Raw genomic sequence first — 20,657 nt, 5'->3', positions numbered from 1 at the left:
CACTCCCTCAAAAGCAAGAATGTCCTGCCTCAGATTAGGAGACCAAAACTGAACACACTATACCAGGTGAGGCTTCACCAAGGCCCTGTACAACTGCAGCAAGACCTCCCTGCTCCTATACTCAAATCCCCTAGCTATGCAAGCCAACATATAATTTGCCTTCTTCACCGCCAGCTGTACCTGCATGCCAACTTTCAATGACTGATGTACCATGACACCCAGGTCTCGTTGCACCTCCCCTTTTCCTAATCTGCTGCCATTCAGATAATAGTCTGCCTTCGTGGTTTTACCCCCAAAGTGGACAACCTCACATTTATCCACATTATACTGCATCTGCCATGCATTTGCCCACTCACCGAACCTGTCCAAGTCACCCTGCAGCCTCTTAGCATCCCCCTCACAGCTCACACCGCCACCTAGCTGAGTGTCATCTGCAAACTTGGGAAATATTACACTCAATTCCTTCATCTAAATCATTATTGTATATTGTAAATAGCTGAGGTCTCAGCACTGAGCCCTGCGGCACCCCACTAGTCACTGCCTGCCATTCTGAAAAGGACCCGTTTATCCCGACTCTCTGCTTGCTGTCTGCCAACCAGTTCTTTCTCTATCCATGTCAGTATATTACCCCCAATACTATGTGCTTTAATTTTGCACACCAATCTCGTGTGGGACCTTGTCAAAAGCCTTTTGAAAGTCCAAATACACCACATCCACTGGTTCTCCCGTGTTCACTCTACTGGTTACATCCTCAAAAAATTCCAGAAGATTTGTCAAGCATGATTTCCCCTTCATAAATCCATGCTGACTTGGACCGATCCTGTCACTGCTTTCCAAATGCACTGCTATTTCATCTTTAATAATTGATTCCAACATTTTCCTCACTACTGATGTCAGGCTAACTGGTCTATAATTACCCGTTTTCTCGCTCTCTCCTTTTTTAAAACCATGGTGTTACATTAGCTACCTTCAAGTCCATAGGAACTGATCCAGAGTCGATAGTATGAGAGGACGCTTGCTGGGAAAACTGACTGCAAAAGCTTCTATATAGCTACGTAAAGAGAAAAAGATTAGTGAAGACAAACATAGGTCCCTTGCAGTCAGAATCAGGTGAATTTATAATGGGGAACAAAGAAATTGCAGACCAATTGAACAAATACTTTGGTTCTGTCTTCACAAAAGGAAGTCACAAATAACCTTCCGGAAATACTACTGGACCGAGGGTCTAGTGAGAAGGAGGAACTAAAGGATATCCTTATTAGGTGGAAAATTGTGTCAGGGAAATTGATGGGATTGAAAGCCGATAAATCCCCAGGGCCTGATAGTCTGCATCCCAGAGTACTTAAGGAAGTGGCCCTAGAAATAGTGTCCTCAACCAGCATCCTCAGCATTGAAGCACTGACCACACTTGATCAGCTCTGCTGGGCAGGCCACATCGTTCGCATGCCAGACACGAGACCCCTAGAGCAAGCGCTCTACTCGGAACTCCTTCACGCAAACGAGCCAAAGGTGGGCAGGGAAACGTTACAAGGACACTCTCGAAGCCTCCCTGATAAAGTGCATCATCTCCACTGACACCTGGGATTCCTGGCCAAATACCACCCCAAGTGGAGGGCGCTGAGCACCTCGAGTCTCATCGCCAAGAGCATGCAGAAATCAAGCGCAGGCAGCGGAAAGAGCATGCGGCAAGCCAGTCCCACCCACCCCTTCCCTCAATGACTATCTGTCCCACCTGTGACAGAGACTGTTGCTCTCGTATTGGACTGTTCAAGCACTTAAGAATTCATTTTAAGAGTGGAAGCAAGTCTTTCTCGATTCCGAGGGACTGCCTATGATGATGACTATCAGAAATAAACTATGTTATTTTCTCTTCACAGGATCATGCTATGTACAACTGGTTGCCATGTTTGTATATTGTAACACACCACACAGCGTGTATATTGTAACACAGCACACGTGTGTATATTGTACCACACGTATATTGTACCACACATGTATATTGTAACACATCACACACATGTATATTGTAACACATCACACACATGTATATGGTAACACATCACACACATGTATATTGTAACACATCACACACCGCGCACATTGTCAGATATCACACCGCACAGTCACACGGTGCGCACTGTCATAAATCACACACCGCGCACATTGTCACACATCACATGGTGTGCATATTGTCACGTCACACATCACACAACCGCGCATCGTCACACACCGCGCACATTGTCACACATCACACACCGCGCACATTGTCACACATCACACACCGCGCACATTGTCACACATTACACGATGTATATATTGTCACACATCACACGTCTCCTTTGTCACACATCACAGCGCACACATTGTCGCACGTGTGCATATTGTATCACATCACACGTAGTAATATTGTAATACATCACATGGCATGTATATTGTAACAGTACATGTGTATATTGTAACACACCACATGCGTGTATATTGTAACACATCACTCGGCATGTATATTGTAACACATTGCATGCGTGTACATTGTCACACATCACACACATGCATATTGTCACATATCACACGGCGTGCACATTGTCACACATCTCACGCTTGTATCTTGTCACACAGCACACTGTGTATATTGTTACACAACACGACATTTATATAGTCACACATCACACACGTGTATATTATAAAATCACATGGCGCACACTGTCACAACTCAGACATGTGCATATTGTAACACATCACACGTATATCGTAACACATCACATGGCATGTTTATTGTCACACATCACACTTGTATATTGTAACACATCACACGTGAGTATATTGTCACACATATATTGTCACACGTCACACGACGTGTATATCGTCACACGACGTGTATGTCGTCACACGACGTGTATGTCGTCACACGACGTGTATGTCGCCACACGACGTGTATGTCGCAACACGACGTGTATGTCGCAACACGACGTGTATGTCGCAACACGACGTGTATGTCGCAACACGTCACACGACGTGTATGTCGCAACACGTCACACGACGTGTATGTCGCAACACGTCACACGACGTGTATGTCGCAACACGTCACACGACGTGTATGTCGCAACACGTCACACGACGTGTATGTCGCAACACGTCACACGACGTGTATGTCGCAACACGTCACACGACGTGTATGTCGCAACACGTCACACGACGTGTATGTCGCAACACGTCACACGACGTGTATGTCGCAACACGTCACACGACGTGTATGTCGCAACACGTCACACGACGTGTATGTCGCAACACGTCACACGACGTGTATGTCGCAACACGTCACACGACGTGTATGTCGCAACACGTCACACGACGTGTATGTCGCAACACGTCACACGACGTGTATGTCGCAACACGTCACACGACGTGTATGTCGCAACACGTCACACGACGTGTATGTCGCAACACGTCACACGACGTGTATGTCGCAACACGTCACACGACGTGTATGTCGCAACACGTCACACGACGTGTATGTCGCAACACGTCACACGACGTGTATGTCGCAACACGTCACACGACGTGTATGTCGCAACACGTCACACGACGTGTATGTCGCAACACGTCACACGACGTGTATGTCGCAACACGTCACACGACGTGTATGTCGCAACACGTCACACGACGTGTATGTCGCAACACGTCACACGACGTGTATGTCGCAACACGTCACACGACGTGTATGTCGCAACACGTCACACGACGTGTATGTCGCAACACGTCACACGACGTGTATGTCGCAACACGTCACACGACGTGTATGTCGCAACACGTCACACGACGTGTATGTCGCAACACGTCACACGACGTGTATGTCGCAACACGTCACACGACGTGTATGTCGCAACACGTCACACGACGTGTATGTCGCAACACGTCACACGACGTGTATGTCGCAACACGTCACACGACGTGTATGTCGCAACACGTCACACGACGTGTATGTCGCAACACGTCACACGACGTGTATGTCGCAACACGTCACACGACGTGTATGTCGCAACACGTCACACGACGTGTATGTCGCAACACGTCACACGACGTGTATGTCGCAACACGTCACACGACGTGTATGTCGCAACACGTCACACGACGTGTATGTCGCAACACGTCACACGACGTGTATGTCGCAACACGTCACACGACGTGTATGTCGCAACACGTCACACGACGTGTATGTCGCAACACGTCACACGACGTGTATGTCGCAACACGTCACACGACGTGTATGTCGCAACACGTCACACGACGTGTATGTCGCAACACGTCACACGACGTGTATATCGCAACACGTCACACGACGTGTATATCGCAACACGTCACACGACGTGTATATCGCAACACGTCACACGACGTGTATATCGCAACACGTCACACGACGTGTATATCGCAACACGTCACACGACGTGTATATCGCAACACGTCACACGACGTGTATATCGCAACACGTCACACGACGTGTATATCGCAACACGTCACACGACGTGTATATCGCAACACGTCACACGACGTGTATATCGCAACACGTCACACGACGTGTATATCGCAACACGTCACACGACGTGTATATCGCAACACGTCACACGACGTGTATATCGCAACACGTCACACGACGTGTATATCGCAACACGTCACACGACGTGTATATCGCAACACGTCACACGACGTGTATATCGCAACACGTCACACGACGTGTATATCGCAACACGTCACACGACGTGTATATCGCAACACGTCACACGACGTGTATATCGCAACACGTCACACGACGTGTATATCGCAACACGTCACACGACGTGTATATCGCAACACGTCACACGACGTGTATATCGCAACACGTCACACGTGAATATCGCAACACGTCACACGTGAATATCGCAACAAGTCACACGTGAATATCGCAACAAGTCACACGTGAATATCGCAACACGTCACACGTGAATCACACGTGAATATCGCAACACGTCACACGTGAATATTGCAACACGTCACACGTGAATATCGTAACACAGCACGTGTGTATACTGTAACACATCACACAGCGTGTATGTTATATCACACATGTGTATATTGTAACACAGCACACGTGTATATACTGCAACACATCACACGGCATGTGTATTAACACATCACAAGAGATTAATGTGCAAAGTTAAAGCACCTAGGATTGGGGGTAGTGTGCTGACGTGGATTGAGAGCTGGTTGGCAGACAGGAAGCAAAGAGTAGAAGTAAATGGGTACTTTTCAGAATGGCTAGTGGGGTACCGCAAGGTTCTGTGCTGGGGCCCCAACTGTTTACATTGTACATTAATGATTTAGACGAGGGGATTAAGTGTAGTATCTCCAAATTTGCGGATGACACTAAGTTGGGTGGCAGTGTGAGCTGCGAGGAGGATGCTATGAGGCTGCAGAGTGACTTGGATAAGTTAGGTGATTGAGTAAATGCATGGCAGATGAAGTATAATGTGGATAAATGTGAGGTTATCCACTTTGGTGGTAAAAACAGAGAGGCAGACTATTATCTGAATGGTGACAGATTAGGAAAAGGGGAGGTACAGCGAGACCTGGGTGTCATGGTACATCAGTCATTGAAGGTTGGCATGCAGGTACAGCAGGCGGTTAAGAAAGCAAATGGCATGTTGGCCTTCATGGCGAGGGGATTTGAGTACAGGGGCAGGGAGGTGTTACTACAGTTGTACAGGGCCTTTGTGAGGCCACATCCGGAGTATGTTTCTATGTTTACCAATACAGTGTGAAGAGTGACTGCACTTCAGAAGTAATTGGCTGTGAAGTGCTTTGAGATTTCTTGGAGGTGGATTTAAAGCGTCATATAAATGTATTTTTTTTTCCTTTCCTTGTCATTTAACTGTGATCAAAATTCAAAGTGCTCCAAAAAAGTTACAGGTTACATTTTGGTCTCCTAACTTGAGGAAGGACATTCTTGCTATTGAGGGAGTGCAGCGAAGGTTCACCAGACTGATTCCCGGGATGGCGGGACTGACATATCAAGAAAGACTGGATCAACTGGGCTTGTATTCACTGGAGTTCAGAAGAATGAGAGGGGATCTCATAGAAACATTTAAAATTCTGATGGGTTTAGACAGGTTAGATGCAGGAAAAATGTTCCCAATGTTGGGGAAGTTCAGAACCAGGGGTCACAGTCTAAGGATAAGGGGTAAGCCATTTAGGATCGAGATGAGGGGAAACTTCTTCACCCAGAGAGTGGTGAACCTGTGGAATTCTCTACCACAGAAAGTTGTTGAGGTCAATTCACTAAATATATTCAACAAGGAGTTAGATGTAGTCCTTACTACTAGGGGGATCAAGGGTATGCCGAGAAAGCAGGAATGGGGTACTGAAGTTGCGTGTTCAGCCATGAACTCATTGAATGGCGGTGCAGGCTCGAAGGGCCTACTCCTGCACCTATTTTCTATGTTTCTATGTTTACCAATACAGTGTGCAAGAGTGACTGCACTTCAGAAGTAATTGGCTGTGAAGTGCTTTGAGATTTCTTGGAGGTGGATTTAAAGCGTCATATAAATGTATTTTTTTTTCCTTTCCTTGTCATTCAACTGTGATCAAAATTCAAAGTGCTCCAAAAAACTTACAGGTTACATTAATTGTCATCAAATGTTATGATACTTACTCAATATATCAGTGAAAGAATTGTTTAACTATTATTGGGTGCTGAAAATACTCTGACAGTCATGCATGTTAGCATTTTTAACTTTATATATAGTCGCATCACAAAAATTGTAGCAACTTCAGATGACCTGTGAAGGAACTACACTGATAAGAACATAACATAAGAAATAGGAGCAGGAGCAGGCCATAAGGCCCCTCGAGCCTGCTCCGCCATTCAATAAGATCATGGCTGATCTGATCATGGACTCAGCTCCACTTCCCTGCCCACTCCCCATAACCCCTTATTGTTTAAGAAACTGTCTATTTCTGTCTCAAATGTAATGTCCCAGCTTCCACAGCTCTCTGAGGCAGTGAATTCCAGATCCACAACCCTCAGAAGAAATTTCTCCTCATCTCAGTTCTAAATGGGCAGCCCCTTATTCTGAGATCATGCCCTCTAGTTCTAGTCTCCCCTATCAGTGAAAACATTCTCTCTGCATCCACCTTATCAAGCCCCTTCATAATCTTATACGTTTCTATAAGATCACCTCTCATTCTTCTGAATTCCAATGAGTAGAGGCCCAACCTACTCAACCTTTCCTTATAAGTCAACCCCCCTCATCCCCGGGATCAACCTAGTGAACCTTCTCTGAACTGCCTCCACAACAAGTATATCCTTTCGTAAATATGGAAACCAAAACTGCACGCAGTATTCCAGGTGCGGCCTCACCAATACCCTGTAGCAAGACTTCCCTGCTTTTATACTCCATCTCCTTTGCAATAAAGGCCAAGATTCCATTGGCCTTCCTGATCACTTGCTGTACCTGCATACTATCCATTTGCATTTCATGCACAAGTACCCCCAAGTCCCGCTGTACTGCAGCACTTTGCAATCTTTCTCCATTTAAATAATAACTTGTTCTTTGATTTTTTTTCTGCCAAAGTGCATGACCTCACACTTTCCAACATTATACTCCATCTGCCAAATTCTTGCCCACTCACAGCCTATCTTTGTCCTCCTGCATCCTCTTTATGTCCCCCTCACACATTGCCCTTCCTCCCATCTTTGTATCGTCAGCAAACTTGGCTACATTACACTCAGTCCCCTCTTCCAAGTCGTTAATATAGATTATAAATCGTTGGGGGTCCCAGCGGCACCCCACTCGATACTGATTGCCAACCAGTGAATGAACCATTTATCCCGACTCTCTTTTGTGTTTGTCAGCCAATCTTCTATCCATGCTAATATATTATCCCCAATCCTGTGAACTTTTATCTTGTGCAGTAACTTTTTGTGTGGCACCTTGTCAAATGCTTTCTGGAAGTCCAAATACACCACAGCCACTGGTTCCCCTTGATCCACCATGTTCGTTACATCCTCACAAAGAATTCCAGCAAAATTGTCAAATATGATTTCCCCTTCATAAATCCATGCTGACTTTGCCTGACCAAATTTTGCTTTCCCAAATGTCCTACTTCTTTAATAATGGACTCCAACATTTTCCCAACCACAGATGTTAGGCTAACTGGTCTATAGTTTCCTGCTTTTTGTCTGCCTCCTTTTTTTGAATAGGGGTGTTACATTTGCAGTTTTCCAACCTGTGTGACCTTACCAGAGTCCAGGGAATTTTGGTAAATTACAACCAATGTATCCACAATCCCTGATGCTACTTCTCAAGACCCTAGGATGCAACCCATCAGGTCCAGGGGATTTATCTATCTTTAGTTCCATTATCTTACTGAGCATCGCCTCCTTAAATGATTGTGTTAAGTTCCTCCCCCCCCTCCCCTGAACTATCCACTGTTGGAATATTGTTAGTGTCCTCTACTGTAAAGACTGATATAAAATATTTGTTTAGAGTTTCTGCCATCTCCATGTTCCCCCATCACTAATTCCCCAGTCTCATCCTCTAAGGGACCAACATTTACTTTAGCCACTCTCTCTTTTTATATACCTACAGAAACTCTTACTATCTGTTTTTAAATTTTGTGCTAGTTTACTTTCATAATCTATCTTCCCTTCCTTAAATCATTTTTTTTTTAAATCATTCTTTGCTGGCTTTTAAAAGCTTCCCAATCTTCTGTCCTCCCACTAATTTTGGCCACTTTGTATGCCCTTGTTTTTAATTGATACCGTCCTTTATTTCTTTAGTTAGCCATGGATGGCTTTCTTTTCTCTTGCACCCTTTCCTCCTTACTGGAATATATTTTTCTTGAGTTGTGAAATATCTCTTTAAATGTACACCACTGTTCATCAACCGTTCCACACTTCAATCTGTTTTCCCAGTCCAGTTTAGCCTCATACTTTCATAGTCTCCTTTATTTAAGCTTAGTATGCTGGTTAGGGATCCAACTTTCTCACCCTCCATCTGAATTTGAAACTCAACCATGCTATGATCACACATTTGTGGAAATGTATTTTTATCTAAGCTGTACCACACTGTATTTTTGTGCCCTTTTTAATATAAAACAAAATGGAGTCCTGGTCCTTCCAGAAATTTCTGCAACAAGCAGTCCTTTTGCATAAACAGCTAAATCTGGCTTGAAATGGCTGATAGCTGTCAGTCTGGTGGCTAGGAGACAAGTCCTGCTGAGACAAATACCCCCCCATGGTGCTCTCCTATTGTCTATACGACACCAGTTCCACTCCACCCCACCCTTTTCGAAGTACTCAAACCACCAGCCATTATCTCTTGTAGAGACCTCATCCATTTGATGCAAAAAGATAACTGACCAGGAAACTGGACAATCCTGACACAATGCAATGCAGGTAATAGCTCATTACCACACGCTCATCGAGTGATGGCCGGCTGGCCAACTAATAACCCTGACAAAAGGAAATATCTGGAAACCATGTCAAGACAAGGATGAAGTAATTAACTCTTTATCTGTATTCACTGACTGCGAGACAGAGCCAATACACAGGGAGAGGCCATAACTTGGGTTTTACTGTATAAATATCTCGTGACATTGTACCATTTCGAAGGTGTTCACTTAGCCATTGACTGAATGTGACCTTTCCCTTACTAGCAAGTAAATTAAAGAAACTTCTGCCGGAGCTGAAGATGTCTGAATCGTTTATCGGGAGTCGAGATTTCGACACATTCCAAGGGGATCCTTTACTTGGAGAATGTTTATTAATCCGGTCTCATTACACAGGACCAGATCTAGGGTATCCTACCCCCGGTTGGTTCCGTTATATACTGCTCAAGGAACCCATCCTTTATGCACTCTATGAACTCTATGAACTCTTCCTCAAGGCAACCTGACCAATGGGTGCTATACCAAAATAGAATTGTCGACTCAAAGGCCTTCAAAAGAGACAGCGAAAAGTTTCTTCATTGGAATTCAAATGCTGCTCTGTGATGACTCGGTGGGTTTATCTGTTGAGCTCTCAAAGAGAGAAAAAAAAAGATGGGAAAAACATTGTTTGCCATTGCCAGTTTGCCAATTCTGATCACAATGCTTCCTCAGCAATTTTGGCAGGTAGAATTCTTGCCAAATCTAAAATATTCTAAATTCTTAGATTTATAATTTTCTGTAAACAATTCGAAAGCTTTTCCAATCTTGGATTCAAAATATTTACACAATTCTTGACTGTGACAGTTACTTTGCCAATTTTTCCATTGGAGGACTTAAGTTGCCAGATGGAATGGCCACTAAAACTTTGCTTAGTGCACAGTAAGCTTAATTTCCAAGTCATCTTTATAGGTTTGTAATCATTTATTTTATGAGATTGAGCATTAAATCAAAATTATGAACTGCTCAATTAATCTCACTGTTCAAATATTTAACTGCAATTTAAATTTAACAAAAGTCAGATTAGAATTCCAATGGGAAGATATCCCGCTACCCCACCCTCAACAGTTGGAAAATTCCACTCCACCATGGCGTTATTTAGCAGCTTTCAGAAGTTGAAAAACAAGCAAGCCAGCTTGCAATTAAGACCAATTATCACACACACACACAGCTGAGGTGCCTACACTGTGCATGGTCAAGCCAAGAGCCATCGCCAATTTTAGGCTTTGCTTTTACATCAACTTATCAAAAAAGTCCACAAGGACAACAGTTTTTAAGTTAATGTTAAGAATACCCAGAGTCTGCCAAATAATATAGATTGCAATGTGCTCTTTTCCTGGCAGAAACACAGAAATTTCAGAATCCTTCCAGTATCAAACTGGGGTGTTAATACAATACAAACAAATGCACAAGAATTTGCACTTTATTTTTCCTTCCAATTTTTTCCTTCCCTGGAGGCAGACTCATGCTAGGGTATAACAACACAGAAGCAGTCACTTTCTGATATCTCACACTTGCTTATTCTTCTTTTGCGAGTCCAATGAATGTTAGCAAGCTACCGAACTACATAGAACAGCACAATCATGGCCTCACTTGTGCTGACTTCCACATTGGCAATTTCCAGAAGTCAGGAATGGGAGCAATGACCGATTTCCTACCTCCAGAATCACAGATACCAAGAGGAAACGTAGCATTTGCACTATTGCCCTGAATCAGATCAACTAACTGAGTACAGATAGGAATTGAACCTGGGAACCTTTTTTGCTCAGTGTCCCAACAGCTGGTATGTTTGCCCGTTGAGCCATCAGGAGCCCAGACACTCCTTTATTTTGAATATTATTTGAATGGGGAGAAATTACAACATGCTGCGGTGCAGAGGGACCTGGGGGCTTGTGCATGAAACTCTTTTGAGTTTACCTGAAAATAACCATAAACATTAAAACCATGCCACCCGCCTGGGTGACACAGCAGACATTTTCAAGGCCCCTTTTTTTTCTTTTTTCCTTTTTTTTTGGTTTTTTTTTTTGGGGCGCTAAAATCAAATTTTTCCAGTGCCCCCTATAAAAGGGGAGGGGGACACTAAAAGCACCAGCAATGAAAACAAATTAAACTTTAAAACGTAAAATCAAATTAAAATTTGGTTGCCGGGCGTGATGATGCACTCCAGTCCCTCCGGTGCCCACCTCTCGCGGAAGGCCGCGAGCGGGCTTGTGCATGAAACTCTTTTGAGTTTACCTGCAAAACATAAAACATTAAGACCATGCCACCCGACCTGGGTGACACAGCAGACATTTTCAAGGCCCCTTTTTTTTTTAATTATTTTTTTGGGTTTTTTTTTGGGGCGCTAAAATCAAATTTTCCCAGTGCCCCCTATAAAAGGGGAGGGGGACACTAAAAGCACCGGCAATGAAAACAAATTAAACTTTAAAACGTAAAATCAAATTAAAATTTGGTTGCCGGGCGTGATGATGCACTCCAGTCCCTCCGGTGCCCACCTCTCGCGGAAGGCCGCGAGCGTACCGGTGGACACCGCGTGCTCCATCTCCAAGGACACCCTGGACCGGATGTAAGAGCGGAAGAGAGGCAGACAGTCAGGTTGAACGACCCCCTCGACCGCCCGCTGCCTGGACCGGCTGATGGCACCCTTGGCCGTGCCCAGGAGCAGTCCTACGAGGAGGCCTTCGGACCTACCCGCTCCCCTCCGCACAGGGTGCCCAAAGATCAGGAGAGTGGGACTGAAGTGCAGCCAGAATTTCAGGAGCAGCCCCTTCAAATAGTGGAACAGGGGCTGCAACCTTGTGCACTCCATAAAAACATGGAACACGGACTCCTCCAGACCGCAGAAATTGCAGGCGGCCTGGGAGTCCGTGAACCGGCTTAAAAATTTGTTGCACGGCACTGCTCCGTGCACCACCCTCCAGGCCAAGTCCCCGATGAATAGTGGGAGGACCCCTGCGTAGAGTGCCCTCAATCGGGGACCCCCGCCTCCTCCGGACGGCAAGATGGTACGCCATGGCGTGTCCGGACGGCCGGCGAGGATGGCAAAGTTGAGGGTGTGCAGGAGCAGCCCGTACAGGAAACCCCTCCGCGTGCATGAATCCCAAAAAGTTAGTTTGCAGGTGCAGCAGGTAATCAGGAAGGCGAATGGAATGTTGACCTTCATTGCGAGAGGGATGAAGTACAAAAGCAGGGAGGTCCTGCTGCAACTGTATAGGGTATTGGTGAGGCCGCACCTGGAGTACTGCGTGCAGTTTTGGTCACCTTACTTAAGGAAGGATATACTAGCTTTGGAGGGGGTACAGAGACGATTCACTAGGCTGATTCCGGAGATGAGGGGGTTACCTTATGATGATAGATTGAGTAGACTGGGTCTTTACTCGTTGGAGTTCAGAAGGATGAAGGGTGATCTTATAGAAACATTTAAAATAATGAAAGGGATAGACAAGATAGAGGCAGAGAGGTTGTTTCCACTGGTCGGGGAGACTAGAACTAGGGGGCACAGCCTCAAAATACGGGGGAGCCAATTTAAAACCAAGTTGAGATGGAATTTCTTCTCCCAGAGGGTTGTGAATCTGTGAATTCTCTGCCCAAGGAAGCAGTTGAGGCTAGCTCATTGAATGTATTCAAGTCACAGATCGATAGATTTTTAACCAATAAGGAAATTAAGGGTTATGGGGAGCGGGCAGGTAAGTGGAGCTGAGTCCACGGCCAGATCAGCCATGATCTTGTTGAATGGCGGAGCAGGCTCAAGGGGTGTCTTATGTTCTTATGTTCTTAGCAATCTAAAATTATAAAGCAATTCAGATTACTGGATCTCACCTTTAGCATTCTAGTAGATGGTATTTGAAGGATCAAAAATATGTTGGAAAATAAAAGCATAAAGAAGTGAACAGAAGCAAATGCACAGCTCTTACAGTATACAAAGAGAGAAAGATACCATTTCAGCAGAGCACCAATAGGCCGAGAATTAATCAGATACAGAAAATTATTCACCAAATGAAGAAGAATTGTAACCCAAAAGCTCTATGATGAGTTATCATAGTTATTTAATATCACAAGTGTGCACATAAGAACATAAGAATTAGGAACAGGAGTAGGCCATCTAGCCCCTCGAGCCTGCTCCGCCATTCAACAAGATCATGGCTGATCTGGCCGTGGACTCAGCTCCACTTACCCGCCCGCTCCCAATAACCCTTAATTTCCTTATTGGTTAAAAATCTATCTATCTGTAACTTGAATACATTCAATGAGCTAGCCTCAACTGCTTCCCTGGGCAGAGAATTCCACAGATTCACAACCCTCTGGGAGAAGAAATTCCTTCTCAACTCGGTTTTAAATTGGCTCCCCCGTATTTTGAGGCTGTGCCCCCTAGTTCTAGTCTCCCCGACCAGTGGAAACAACCTCTCTGCCTCTATCTTGTCTATCCCTTTCATTATTTTAAATGTTTCTATAAGATCACCCCTCATCCTTCTGAACTCCAACAAGTAAAGACCCAGTCTACTCAATCTATCATCATAAGGTAACCCCCTCATCTCTGGAATCAGCCTAGTGAATCGTCTCTGTACCCTTTCCAAAGCTAGTATATCCTTCCTTAAGTAAGGTGACCAAAACTGCATGCAGTACTCCAGGTGCGGCCTCACCAATACCCTATACAGTTGCAGCAGGACCTCCTTGCTTTTGTACTCCATCCCTCTCGCAATGAAGGTCAACATTCCATTCACCTTCCTGACTATCTGCTGCACCTGCAAACTAACTTTCATGCCAAAGGAGGTGGGTGGGGTGGCTTGACCCATCCACCTCCACGGAGGTGTGTGGGGGGCCTGACCCATCCACCTCCATGGCACAAACCTGGTATTGCAGTACTTCCAGGAACGGTGCAGTGGCTCTAGGCCTTTTGGCTAAGAACATTGGCACAGAGTGATCCTTGATGTGTGCAAGGTGACCTCTGGCGTTTGTGATTTGACAAAGAATTGGAACGATTGGCTACGAATTTAAAAAAAAGAGTTTCATGCACAAGGACCCCCAGGTCCCTCTGCACCGCAGCATGTTGTAATTTCTCCCCATTCAAATAATATTCCCTTTTATTGTTTTTTTTCCCCCCCCAAGGCGGATGACCTCACACTTTCCGACATTGGCAGATGGAATACAAACCTTAGCCCATTCGCTTAACCTATCTAAATCTCTTTGCAGCCTATCTGTGTCCTCTACACAACCCGCTTTCCCACTAATCTTTGTGTCATCTGCAAATTTTGTTACACTACACTCTGTCCCCTCTTCCAGGTCATCTATGTATATTGTAAACAGTTGTGGTCCCAGCACTGATCCCTGTAGCAATTCACTAACCACCGATTTCCAACCTGAAAAGGACCCATTTATCCCAACTCTCTGCTTTCTGTTAGCCAGCCAATTCTCTATCCATGCTAATACATTTCCTGACTCCACGTACCTTTATCTTCTGCAGTAACCTTTTGTGTGGCACCTTAACGAATGCCTTTTGGAAATCTAAATACACCACATCCATCAGTACACCTCTATCCTAACATGCAATCAGTGCTGTCATAGTACCATTTGCCAAATAGATTTGTGAGCAACAGTGCAATTAATACTTAAAAATGCAGGTGATGGTCACTACTCAAGATCATGTGGATCAGCTTTACTTCTAGGTTGAGGCAACGAGAATAACACACGTCTCAGGCAACAAGTGTGATATAAATACCAGTAGATATTGGAACCATAACTAAAAACAATAGATCTAGCCTTAATCTTGAATTAAGGCTACAGTTGTATTAATCCAAGTCAGCAATTTTATCCATGCTTTCTTATTGCTACAATAAAAATAAAGTCAATAGCTTGACACTATAGCTAAATCATCAAGCTGACCATATGCCCATCGATTAGTCACACAACAGAACATGTCAATATATTCACACTATACCACAAAGTGGCAATAGAGGTCTACACCCAGAATTTTCTCTTAACTGGGTTATTAAAGGGGCACTAGGAAATTTCACAAAATTGGAGACGGGTCGATCTGCAAGTGTCTGAAAAACACAAATTGGCAGAGGCCTGAAATAAGTTGCCTGTATACTCTGTCAGAGTATTGGAAAGGGAGAAGGATAATGTGCTATTGGAAACAGCAGCATAAATGTCCTCCAACAACCCACAGGACAATATAAACCCTTAGTCACACTTAGGCAGAGTTAGCAAACTAGACAATGGCATGGTGTTTGACTACTTTTGTGGCAATCACTTGTCAACACTAAAATCCAAAGACCTAGCGCTAACCAAACGTGTGCCATTCTTACAAATCTTAAATCTACAATCCAAATATCACAACTTAAAACATGATTTACCCCCACACACTGCACACAAACTAGTATTGGGTGGTTCATGATATTACTAGAGATTGTGCAATTCAGAGTGCACAGAGAAATTTTTACCAAAAACTCTTGCAGAGCTGGCATGGGCTCAACAGGCCGAATGGCCTCCTTCTGTGCTGTAACCATTCTATGATTCTACCAAGTCAGTGTAGATTGAAACAGAATCTCCTAAAAATGCAAATTGCAGCTCAAACCGAACATCAAAACCTTCCTGCAGATTGAGTACTGGTAGAATCCAGAGATGTCCACAATCACTTGCCAACTCAAAAGTTGCAAGTAATAGACAGGACAAAAAAAGGTTTAAATGAATCCATTTTTACTTAACTGAATTTACAAAGATAACTTCTGGCTACAAAGCATTGGCGTGTGTATTAATCTTCATAAATCTAGCTGAATCAGAAGGGACAATTTGTCCTATTTCAACAAAATAGTATTTGGCAGAATTACAAATCATCAATTCACAATCTTAATAAAATCAAAAGCCCTGCATTTCTATCAAAGCATTTAAAGGAAGGAAAAAAAATAACCATGATATAGACATATTAGCAATAATGCATAGAGAACAGAAGTGAAATAATTCAGAAGCCTACATATTATAAATATAAGTCATAGAAACACACAGGAGGACATCGACCCATCGAGTCTATGCCAGAGTACTTGCAAACATTCTTTTCAGCTAATCTATGATCTCTCAAATCCAGTTGTACTGAAACATAAATGTACCCTAGATTGACAATAACCAAGATCCGAATATAAAATTGTAGCCCTTCGTTGAATAAAACTTTGCAACTTTATTGGAAATGTTGGGGAGGGGTTGAACAGGCCCATCTGAATGTGACACCATTAGATTGTGCATCTGCAAGTGAAACAGCATAAACTGAGCACCCTTGAGGTCACTCGTAACCCGAGAGGAAGGAGGAACACTGCAGTCGAGGATCCATCTATCTGAACATTAAGGTTATATTGACCGCCCTGGAAGCACCTGCAGAGTGCAAGAGCGCTGGCAATAGGATTTTAAATTATTTTGTGTTTTTTTTAAAAAAGGAAATACCTTTTGCTGCTGTGATTTTGAGAGGGCATTAGATCTGGGTGTTTGCACTGCCTTCTGGTATGAGCTGAGTGATTGTGATTTTGTTGTGTGTGCTGTGAGGGGCCCCCTGCATTACACAGTGCAGGAATGTCAGCCGGCGCTGCAGTTTGCGCGACAATGAAGCAGCAGAATGACAGACAGGTGCAAAGACAGGAAGGAGCAGTAGCCTCGCTGCCGGCCCGGGGGTTCCTCCTCACAGCGGGCCCAAGAACCCCTCACCCTCCCTACCTCCATTAAATGCTAAAGCCGCTGCAAACATGCGAGAGCGGCAGATCAACAATGGAATAAATCGCGCGGCGGCTTCAAAACCCAACCCGCCGCCCATTTAAACTTCTCGCAGGGAGGCGGCCGCTGGAGGTCGGGCAGCGCGGCTCCCCCAACACATACACACACAACCCCAAACTGGGGCCAAGCTCCCGGCTAGTACACAGCGGTGACTAGGCCGCAGGTGTGACCCCAGGCCCGGAGCGAGTGCGGGTCAGGGGGACGTCCTAGCTGGCTCGCTGGCTGCAGCGCGGACGGACGGACAGCCGGTGACTCACGGTTTCTGGATAAGTTCCCTGGGCCTCGCAGCCGGCGTCGGCCTCCCACTCTCGCTCGCTGGCTCTCCGTGCGGTCTGTTGGTTGTGGTGTGTCCCGCTGAGATGCTCACTCGCTACTCGGGCTCTCCCCCACCCCCGCCGCTCGCGCTCTCTCTCTCACTCGCTCGCTCGCTGCTCTGCGCCGCTTCCTTCTACTCACTCACACACACACGGGGCGGCCCCACAACCTGCAGCGTGAAGTCTTCTCGCGCCGCGTCATGACGTCGGCAACTTCCGCAGCAGGAGTGAGGGGCAGAGCTTGTTGTGAGCTGCACTCTGCACACTTTACAACTCTTTTCGGGAAGCAAAAATAAACGTTAAATCAAGTGCCCCCCCCCCCCCCCCCCCCGATCTGGGGGACACTCCAGACACTTTTCAATTGCCTTTTTTTTTGTGTGTTTTTTGGGGCTTTAAAAGCATAAGTTATTACAAGTGCCCCCTATAAAAGGGGAGGGGGAACACTAAAAACCCGGCAATTAAAACAAATTAAACGTTAAAACATATAAAATCAAATTAAAATTTGGTTGCCGGGGGTAATAATGCACTCCAGTCATCTGCAGACTTTACAACTTGACAGTACTTGTGAGAACAAGAAACACTCGCCTTTCACAACCACCGGACGTCCAAAAAGCACTTTACAGCCAGTAAAGTACTTTTTGAAATGTAGCCAGTGTTGTTGCAACGTAGGCAATTTTAATTTGATTTAAGGTTTCGTTAAAGTTTAAAATGTTAATTTGTGGGTTCGAGTGCCAAAAGGGGGCATTTGATTTACATTTCAACGAAAATAGTTGTAATGTAGGCAAGGCAGCAGCCAATTTGCGCACAGCAAGCTCCCTCAAACGGCAATATAATGACCAGATAATCTGTTTTTTTGTTATGTTGATTGAGGCCAGGACACAGGGGATAACTCCCCTGCTCTTCTTTGAAATAGTGCCATGGAATCTTTCATGTCCACCTGAGAGAGCAGACAGAGCCTTGGTTTAACATCTCATCCAAAAGACGGCATCTTTGACAATGCAGCACTCCCTCAGCTCTGCACTGGAGTGTCAGCCTAGATTTCTCTGCTCAAGTCCCTGAAATGGGACTTGAACCCACAGCCTTCTGACTATGAGGCAAAGGTGATTCACTGAGTCATAGCTGACACTAAAGCCAAGATGCTAGGTACATCGCTCTTCACTGAAACTGAGGTTGGTCATCGTATTACCGATGACCCGGGTGCTGTAAGGCCTCCAGCGCCCTCTTGGGCCAGCAGCTACAGGTCTCTGTAGGGGGTGCAGGTGGGAGTGAGGCACATGTTGGGATTTAAAGATTGGGATGAGAGTTTTAAATTGAGATGTTGGGGCAACCAGGAAGTCTGCAAATCTCAGCAATTTAACACTTTTTCATGTTTGTTTATCCTGTTGGATGCAAAATGTACCAGTAACAAAGGCAGCATTACAAGGGAAATCATGCTTGACAAATCTTCTGGAATTTTTTGAGGATGTTTCCAGTAGAGTGGACAAGGGAGAACCAGCTGATGTGGTGTATTTGGACTTTCAGAAGGCTTTCGACAAGGTTCCACACAAGAGATTAATGTGCAAAGTTAAAGCACATGGGATTGGGGGTAGTGTGCTGACATGGATTGAGAACTGGTTGGCAGACAGGAAGCAAAGAGTAGGAGTAAATGGGTACTTTTCAGAATGGTAGGCAGTGACTAGTGGGGTACCGCAAGGTTCTGTGCTGGGGCCCCAGCTGTTTACATTGTACATTAATGATTTAGACGAGGGGATTAAATGTCGTATCTCCAAATTTGCGGATGACACTAAGTTGGGTGGCAGTGTGAGCTGCGAGGAGGATGCTATGAGGCTGCAGAGTGACTTGGATAGGTTAGGTGAGTGGGCAAATGCATAGCAGATGAAGTATAATGTGGATAAATGTGAGGTTATCCACCTTGGGAGAAAAAACAGAGAGACAGACTATTATCTGAATGGTGACAGATTCGGAAAAGGGGAGGTGCAACGAGATCTGGGTGTCATGGTACATCAGTCATTGAAGGTTGGCATACAGGCACAGCAGGTGGTTAAGAAAGCAAATGGCATGTTGGCCTTCATAGCGAGGGGATTTGAGTACAGGGGCAGGGAGGTGTTACTACAGTTGTACAGGGCCTTGGTGAGGCCACGCCTGGAGTATTGTGTACAGTTTTGGTCTCCTAACTTGAGGAAGGACATTCTTGCTATTGAAGGAGTGCAGCGAAGGTTCACCAGACTGATTTCCGGGATGGCGGGACTGACATATCAAGAGAGACTGGATCAACTGGGCTTGTATTCACTGGAGGTCAGAAGAAAGAGAGGGGATCTCATAGAAACGTTTAAAATTCTGACGGGTTTAGACAGGTTAGATACAGGAAGAATGTTCCCAATGTTGGGGAAGTCCAGAACCAGGGGTCACAGTCTAAGGATAAGGGGTAAGCCATTTAGGACCGAGATGAGGAGAAACCTCTTCACCCAGAGAGTGGTGAACCTGTGGAATTCTCTACCACTGGAAAGTTGTGGGGGCCAATTCACTAAATATATTCAAAAAGGAGTTAGATGTAGTCCTTACTATTAGTGGGATCAAGGGGTATGGTGAGAAAGCAGGAATGGGGTACTGAAGTTGCATGTTCAGCCATGAACTCACTGAATGGCGGTGCAGGCCCGAAGGGCCGAATGGCCTACTCCTGCACCTATTTTCTATGTTTCTATGTTTCTATTACAACAATGACTGCACACTAAAGGTACTTAATTGGCTGTAAAGCACTTTGAGATGTCAGTTGGTCATGAAAGGCGCTATATAAATCCAAGTCTTCTTTCTTTCACCAGGGAAGCAGTTACTGAGGGATAAAAACAGAAAATGCTAGAAATACTCAGCAAGTCAGGCAGCATCTGTAGAGAGAGAAAGAGAGTTAACGTTTTAAGTCGATGACTGTTCTTCAGAAATCTGAGCCTTGCCTGAATTACTAGCTTTCACAGTTGCAGGGAATCACTAATTGCACATATATTGCATGCTCCGTATGAAGATCCTGGTATATCCGTCAACAGGAAGTGTTCAGATGACAGGTATCTCAGGGTCATCAAGGCACGCCAGATTGGCGTGGCTGTATAGGGCTCTCTTAGCTGGGTCGCCAAATGC

The 20,657-nt window shown here is 45.0% G+C and overlaps 1 protein-coding gene across 1 annotated transcript in view; it reads right to left on the bottom strand.

Annotated features, from left to right (window-relative positions):
• cab39 (calcium binding protein 39) overlaps positions 1-17,726 on the bottom strand; it is a 148,305-nt gene extending 130,579 nt beyond the window's left edge. The window contains exon 1 of the mRNA XM_070883628.1: positions 17,472-17,726. The gene's annotated coding sequence lies outside the window, so the exon portion shown is untranslated. The remainder of the gene's footprint in view (positions 1-17,471) is intronic.
• Positions 17,727-20,657: the final 2,931 nt, after the last annotated feature.

Source organism: Pristiophorus japonicus, chromosome 6 (genome assembly GCF_044704955.1).
Source record: "Pristiophorus japonicus isolate sPriJap1 chromosome 6, sPriJap1.hap1, whole genome shotgun sequence".
NCBI lineage: Eukaryota > Metazoa > Chordata > Chondrichthyes > Pristiophoridae > Pristiophorus > Pristiophorus japonicus.
This window is presented reverse-complemented; position numbering and strand designations above follow the sequence as displayed.